We start from the raw sequence: 8,411 nt of genomic DNA, 5'->3' as shown, positions 1-8,411 counted from the left end.
GTTTTTAAAATTCTGGATATATAACATTAACGGATCTCACAGTTGCATACAATTCCTCTGAAATGGGCAAAATCGTGACAGGATACTTAAATATTAGAGCATCATGGGAATTGCCACTACATTGTCTGCTCAATATTGCGCTAATTTTACCCTTACTCATTTTAACTCTGATAGAAGAAATGGAAAATGCTTGAAAATTTATCAGAAGAAACTATTAAAGAGGTGAATTATTAAAAGATGTTGTAAGGATTTAGGTACTTTTCCTGGGGTCTAAGGCACATTGACTTTTGTGCAAACACTGAGCCCAAGTGAAATTTTTGAGGTTTTATGTAAATGGTAGTCTCTGTAAGTCTGAGAAACCAGAGTTAGCTATTTTGCATTCTTCTCAGATTCTGAAGATCAGAATGATCTAATATAATGGGGACAAAATATTACAGGCAGGAATATTGAATTCTGACAATGAAAATCCTTAGTTTGTATGTTATTTCAAGCTATCTCTATGCAGAATGCCTTTTAAAGCAGAGAGTAACCAAACTTTATGATATTCCAATAACATTGCCAATGCAAACTGTTCATGGAGAAAATATTTTTAGATGTCTCTTCCTTTAATAGATTTGTTACTGCTTTTGTCCTGGCAAACTTGGTCATATTGTTAAAAGAATTTTAACATGCTTACTTTTGCATAAGATGTAGGAAAAAGACATTAATATATAGTAATGTGGCAAGTATCTCTCTTGCCTTTGAACTGAAGGCACATGAGCCCAACTGCTTCAAAGTTTCCACTTATGTTCTGTCATTGCAATTACAAAGTTCAAGATAAAGGTTCCCAAAATAAAGAAATCTTAAGATAAAGGTCCCTAAATAAAGTGATTTTGTGACTGATAAGGGAATTGACTAGCAATTAAAGGAGTTAAATACAAAGAAGACCATTTATAAGAATCTTAAAGAAAATAGAACCAGTCTAGTATCTTTGGGGGCAGATTTACATAGTTGGTTGATTAAAATCAACTAACCATCAATATGGCACACTTCTGTTACTTAAGGTGTTTGACTTGTTACTGAATGATTCTTAAAGACAGTAGGGCAGTACATACTCAGAAATGGCAAACAGCATGTGTTCAGAATTGTCCAATATGTCTCCAAACTGTTTGCGAATGGATAATCTTCCTTGAAGAAGGGGTATGTCTAGACGATCCTCTTATTTCTGTCCCTTTTTCCATGATCCAGTAGAAGCAATAAAATTAAAATCACCAGTCCAAGAAAAGTATGCAGACACTATAGTCAGTACACAACCTGAGTACTCAGCTTTCAAAATATGCAAGTATCCTAAGTGTAAAAGCACAGCTAGAAACAAAGCATGATGCACGCTGAGCATGTCACCTCTCTGTTGTGACAGTCAGTGATTATCAGATGAACTTGGTAGTCACAGTACATAGCCAGTGACCATAAGTTTTTATTGCTATTCCATGGCCCAAGAAGCATGATCCCATCTTTTGATCAACAGAAGAACCAGTAAGTAGAAAAGCAGGAAAACTTAATTACATTTGTATCAGTTCTTCAGTCTGCATACTAATACAACATTGTGCCTACGTCTCCTGTCCTAGTTGAAGATCAGTTTTGAATACATGGAAGAGGGTTTAAAATAAAAAAAAAAAAAAAAAAAAAAAAAAGATAAAAAAAAAAAAGAAAAGAGAGAGAGGGAGACTAATGGTAGAAGGAATGTTTCTTACAATGTTGGGCTGCCAAAGATCAGACTATCCTCAGCCTTAATAGACTATTCTTGCCTCAAATTATGAATGGGGGAAAAACTAGTCTGGGAAGAATGTCTGAGCTTCAGTTTGGTCATGAGGGGAAGGGGTGAGACATCTGCAGCCTTTTACTGAAAATGTCTACTGTAGTCATTTGGTGTCACCTGCCAAGCTAGGGTTGAGGCAGTCTGCAGCTGCCCTTCCTCAGCCAGCTCAGTGGCTGTGTGTGCTCCGAGCCATGACAAGTGAAAGCACTGATGGAGTCATATGAAATCTAACTAATTTTTTTTAAGAAAGATCCCTTCATTCCTTCAACAGGGAAAAAAATTTTAAACCTTATAAATTATTAAATAAAGTCTGTAAAATACTTTTGTTAGGCAGACCAAAGAAAACTACAGCAATTTATTTGGGTAAATGGAACATATTCTTGGATTCCTGCATTACAAGTGGGTAAGGTCAGGACCCCCAAATGTGCAATTTGTCATCAAATTTAGTGAATCTAACAATGACTTACTTCATTTGGGTTTATTGCTTCAGATCATTAGGGTAGCATTCAACAGTCATTTCAACTTTTCATATACGAATTGAGCCCAGTAAAAAAAGTGACAATCCAATGGTTCAGAACATTTTAAGAGGTACTTAAATGAACTTGAGTTTGGAATCTGTTGTTAATCTTAAGGACATTTGAAGTGTAATCTGTCTGAAAAGACCTGCAGATTTAAGGAATGTGGAAAGAAACCTTTTAATTGACTCCACCCTCAAAGCTATAAGTGCTGGTGAGTATGTCAGAGCAACTTATAAAGTATTTATTAAAAAAAAAAACAAAACAACTTGTTAAAGGGAGGAATTATTTCAGGCATTGGGCGTAATTCTTCCCTGCTGGAGATTCCATGGCAGCATAACTAGGGCCATGTAGTTTTCTACGTTTTCTTCAATTAATGTTTAACAGATGAATACACCAGAACTAATTTAGATTTTATTGATCCTGGATTATTGATTGCCTGGATGACTCCTGTTGACTCCAGTCTATTTCCTATTGTATTATGGTACCCTTATATTGCCCCACACCTAGTCTATGATTTTTTAAAATTTATTTATTTATTTTCTCCTCAGAAGCTCTGTAAAAGCTGGAAGGGTACAGAAAGAACTGGAGTCTAGTTCCTCAGGCTTCCTGAATAAAATCCAAAAATATGTACCAAAAAGTATCTGCAGTAAGTGGAAGGTGCTACAGCCTCAGAGTGAGATCTATAATAGCTTCTTGCTATGGAAGGACCCATGCAGGACAGTAATAAAAATGGTTAAGAAAGGTCCAACTCTTAATTTCTGACTATTTCTGGGGTGCAGGTGGATAACTGCTTCCATAGAAAACTGCCTGGAACACCTCCTAAAATTAGGGAACTCATTCATTTCTATGAAAATTGCACATGGGATGTGTCATGACTTTAAAACAGTGCAGGAGACATTATTGGTGTTGGCCTGGATTCCCTATAATTTTAAAAATTATAAAAATTTAGAGCACTCACCAAGGATGGTGATATGATAAAGGAACTCAGATACACCCTCTTGTACCACTGATGATTCTAGTTATCTTGCTCAACGCAGGGACATGGATCCATCACACCTTGAATCAATAACATGACACAATTAAAAAAAATAAAAAGTGCTTTTCTATATTTTTGCTATTGTATCCAATGTTGATTTAATGTAGGATACAATGAAGAATGGAATATATGAAAGAGTGACCCACTAGTATTCATACTGAAGTTTTCTCTTCTGTGGCTGAATAAATCTGTGATTCTTTGTAGAATGTCAAAGTCTTGAGGATGGAGAGGGTATGAGGCAGGATCCAGATGGGACATACCCCCTTCAGCTTTGTTAATTGGGGTGGCTGCAGATGTGTAACAATAGATTCTGGATACATAAAAGTGTGTAGATGTAATGCCTCATAAAGAACATTTTTCTTGTTGGTTTATTGGAATTCCTGTTGAAGCTGTTGCTGGGATATATGCTGCTTATGTCCCCTATTTTCTTACTATATTCTTACCTATTTTCTTAATATAGCTCATGCAAAATGAATGACTTGGTGATACCCGTGTTCAAAATTACTTGATTTCATCCATTTCTAGGGGGCTTCAGCACATCTCTAGAATCTCTGCCCAGGTTTTACACAAGCAAGCAACGTACCCTTGCTGCAAAGCTGATGGATGTTATACTGGTCTGCATTAGGCAAAGCATTGCCAGCAAGTCAAGGGAGGTGATCCTTCCTCTTTATTCACCACTGGTGAGGCCACACTTGTGCTGGGTACAGTTCTGGGCTTCCCAGTACAAGAGACACATGAACATACTGCAGAGAGTGAAATGAAGGGTAACTAAGGTGATAAAGGGACTGGAGCATCTCTCCTATGAGGAAAAGCTGAGAGAGCTGGAATTGTTCTGCCTGGAGAAGAGAAGGTTTAGGGGGATTTTTATATGAATACCTGAAAGGAGGGTATAAAGAAGATGGAGCCAGGCTCTTTTCCGTGATGCCAGTGACAGGACCAGAGACAGTGGCACAAAGGGAAACACAGGAGGGTTCCTCTGAACACCAGGAAACACTTTTTTACTGTGAAGGTGACCAAGCACTGACTTACGTTGCCCAAGGCAGTTTCTAGAGTCTCCAAGCTTGGAGGTATTCAAAAGCCACATGGTCCTGGGCAACCAGTTCCAGGTGGTCCTGCTTAAGCAGGGAAGTTGGACAAGATGACCTCAATCATTCTGTGATTCTGTGATTTGTTTTCTGATTTACTATAGTATTAAAATTTAAGTGGTTGTATCTCAAATTAGTTATTCCAGACCCTCTCTTAGTCAGTGAGCAAAACAAAACAAACAATAAGAAAAGTAATCGTGCTTTTAGGACACAATTCCTTGCACATTGAAGTAGTCATCCAAAAATAGGTCAGATGGACTGTGCTATAAAAGTGGTGATGTGACTGTAGGGGAAACCTGAGGTGACCAGCTTAGTTGGAAACAGCCTCCCTGCAGCTGTCTAGTGTTAGGTAAGATGAATCCCAGCCAAAGAATTAGTGGACAAGGTGTACTATATTCTGTATGTCTGCCCTTTGCTGACAATGGATCATGTAGGTGCGATAGATAACATACTGCCCAGCTGGGGAAAATGGACAGAATGAGGATCAGTATCAGCGGGTGAGACACTCCCATTGCTGTTCAGAATGTTTTCTTTCAGCTGTAAATGGACATTGAGGTCTCAGAAGGACTCAGCTCTGAGACAGCTGCTGAAATTGTTTCTTGGTGTTCAGCAAGACATGCAGCCAGTTCTAAAAGGCTGTTTTTAGATCATGGACATATCTGCCAGACAGATAAGGAGCTGCCTGCCAAATCCAAACATACGCACACGACATTTACTCAATCACACACAAACATAAACAAGCAAATAAACAACCTCCCCTTCCCATAAACTAATCAAGCTTTTTTCCCCTTCAGATGCAAAAGGAAGAAAGACACAGCCTGCTATTGTTTCGATTTCATGTTTGGGTTTTTGTGTTGTTTTTTTTTTTCTTTCTGTTTGTAAATACAAGGAGAGGCTCAGACACTATATTGAAGGTGGAGCTATTTAGATGCATAAATAAAATATGCAGATTCAGGAGTTAATTTAGCTCTATCTTCTAGTGAATAAGCAGAAATAAAATCACGAAACTTTTGCCAGCTTTGTTAAATGACATCGGAATCCATCCATTACGTCGGGGCCTTCAATCTTCACTCTATAAATCAATCAATGTTGGGCTTAATTGGCCAAACTGATTGTTTATTAAAACTGATTTAATTACTTCATTGTCATTATAGTAGGAATAAATTTGGCTAAGTCATTTTGGTTTAAAATGGCAGTATTTCTCTAGAAATTTAGGAATTTTGGGAAGATTTGGGGAATGACCAAATTGTATAAGTCTTGTATAAGATTCAGAATAACGATTGTTTTGGCTTGATAAGCCTGGCCCTATTTTCTCTACCTTGAAGCATTCTCTCTTCTAGTGAGAAACCTTCAGAATTTAATTTAATTAAAGAAAAAGTGCACTGAGACTTTCTGTGAATATTCAAGTAGTGGATAACATGAATTTTTAAGCTGACATAACAAGTCTTAACATGGCTTCTGATTCATTCCTGACATAGCTGGGCATAATACTGGTGATGTTAGAGTATTTGGAAGATAACACTGCCAGAGAATGTGCCATAAATATAAAAGAGAATAATTAAATTAGATCCTCTCAGGATGAACGTGCTAAACTGAGACCAGAGTGCATGTACAGTATATTAAAAATAAATACTTGCCCTGCACAGTCAGTAATTCAGCTGTCATTTGAATTCAGTGAAACTTTTCATGCAAAGTGTTTTCAGTGAAGCTACTCTCAGGCAGAAATGGATTCACATGGTTACTGACTTTTCTGACCTGAAGCCAGGTAGGTGCAATATGACTGGAACCAGCTGTTTGATTTTTTTTTTTATTAATTGTGGTTCAGTGACTGAGTCAGGTGACTGGAGTTCTCCTTTTACTTCTGTTGTAACATTGAAAAAGTCATTTCACTATTGTGAAGTTTTAACCCCCCCATTATTTAGGATGAGCTAAATGGCATTGTGTTAAACAATGCATCAGAATTATTTTTTTAATGTATATCATGAAGAACTTTTTATCATGGATTTTTTTTATGTTGTGACTATTTACATCTCTGGACTTCACAGAATAAAATTCTCGAACTTTGGGCCAATGCTTTCTAGGGGTACCCATACAAAAAATGGTTGGGAACTCCAGTTCACTGAGTGGGATTCAGTTCCAGATTAAGACCTGTGCATTCAGACTTCTCTGTGTAAAATACAGATCTTTGTTGCCATTAGAGTTGATGAAGGTCCAGCTAAAATACTCAGTAGTGGTTCCAGAATGACCTGACAAGCTAATGGAGACAGGCTTTAGCCATCTAAACAGAGGATGGATCACTTTTAGGTGGTGTCAACCTGGACTGTAGTTGTCATTCAAGAAAAGTGTCAGTCTCCCTTAAGTCCCTTGTCATACCTGGTTGCCTTTGACATCCTGAAGCATTTGTGGGAGATGACAGTAAGGCAACTGTATCCCTCTTTCCAGACATGATTCTGTCACCATCATGTAGAGTCCTAGTGTCGTTCAAGGTGAAAGAGGGTACATAAGACCCATGCGTGGGGCTAGCATATATTTTAAAACAGGGAGGGAAATATGCCCTTTGCAGTGGCATCTGAGAGCCAGCAGGATACTGTGGAAACTGGCTAAAGCAAGGTGTCTGCCTGAGTGATGGAACTGATCTCTGTGAGTCTAATCTAGGTTGTGAGGAACGGCCCTCTGGCTCAGCTGAGTGTGATTGCTATTGATTATAATGGAAAGACGTAGCTCACATGAAATTGTCTAAATTTGGGCACGTTAGTGCTGAACTGATTTTTTTTTTTTTTTGGTGCTACTTTGGACACATTAGAATAGAACTGAACAGAACAGAATAGAATAGAATAGAATATTTCTGTTGGAGGGTACCTACAAAAATCGTCTAGTCCACCTGCCTGACCACTTCAGGGCTGACCAAGACTTAAAGTATTATTCTAAATTGCAAGTAATAATTTTTTATTTTCTTTTGTAGCATATACTATGTCTTCTTCTTTTTCCTGACTTTTTTTTTTGTTTTCTTTAATAAAGAACAATAGAACATCCCTTTCCAAAATGATATTTGCAAACATCTCTTTCTTCTATAGCAAAATGAACTGCATCAGTGGCTGTCAGGAAAAGCAAATATGGCAAAAAGAGTCTGTTTGAGTATTCATTTGCTTCTCTGCATACACTGAAACTCTGAAATGCAAAAAGGCCACAAAATGTCAGATATGCTTGTGTATGGAATTAGTGTAGTATCATGTTTGAATAAAATATGACTTGTAAAAAATGTGAATATAGTTTTAAGCAGATAATATAGTGTTATAAAAACACTGAGGACACGGCACTTGTTCATCTGTCTAGAAATGAGAGGAGATGGTAGAAACAGTATTTTTCTTGCTCTCCTTAAGCATGCTGCTGCACTGTCCAAACAATATTGGGATATTGGAAGTAGAAGTCCCTCTGAAGTCCTAAGTCTTTTGCAATAAGATTTGTGACAAGTGTTTTCAGGAGTAAACTGGCTTCATTCTTCTCTTGATCCCAATACTTACCAGCATGCAACGTCAGTGGAATATTTTCTACTCTTATGATAGAGAACGCCAATGAAATTTTATTGGGTAATGACTGCAGGATCTGGTGCACAGTATGAACTCAGTAAATCTCTGTAGTAGCATACCCTGAAGCCACTAGAGAAGATTAGGAAGGCCTGCTTGCCATGAAGTGAAGTTGTTGAAAAAGCCTTTTTACTTGTGCAGTGAGTATTTAGAATTTAAATGTGCTACCTCATCGCTTTCCAAAATGGCCAAAGCATGTGTATGGGAAAGTGTCTTCTTGTTTAAAAAAGATGAAAGATTTTTATCAGGTGCTGGGAGGAATTTTTAACTTCATACATTTTTGATAAGGTGGATCTGAATAAATAGAGCATTTAAATACTTTCATGTTTAGTGTTGTTAAACCTATTACTTTAAAGATAAGATGTAATTTTTTAAAGAGAATTATTTTGTAAA

This window comes from Pipra filicauda, unplaced genomic scaffold, assembly GCF_003945595.2.
Source record: "Pipra filicauda isolate LSUMZ 115617 unplaced genomic scaffold, ASM394559v2 scaffold83_size3615187_pilon, whole genome shotgun sequence".
Classification (NCBI taxonomy): domain Eukaryota; kingdom Metazoa; phylum Chordata; class Aves; order Passeriformes; family Pipridae; genus Pipra; species Pipra filicauda.
The sequence above is the reverse complement of the archived record's forward strand: the minus strand, read 5'-3'. Positions refer to the sequence as shown.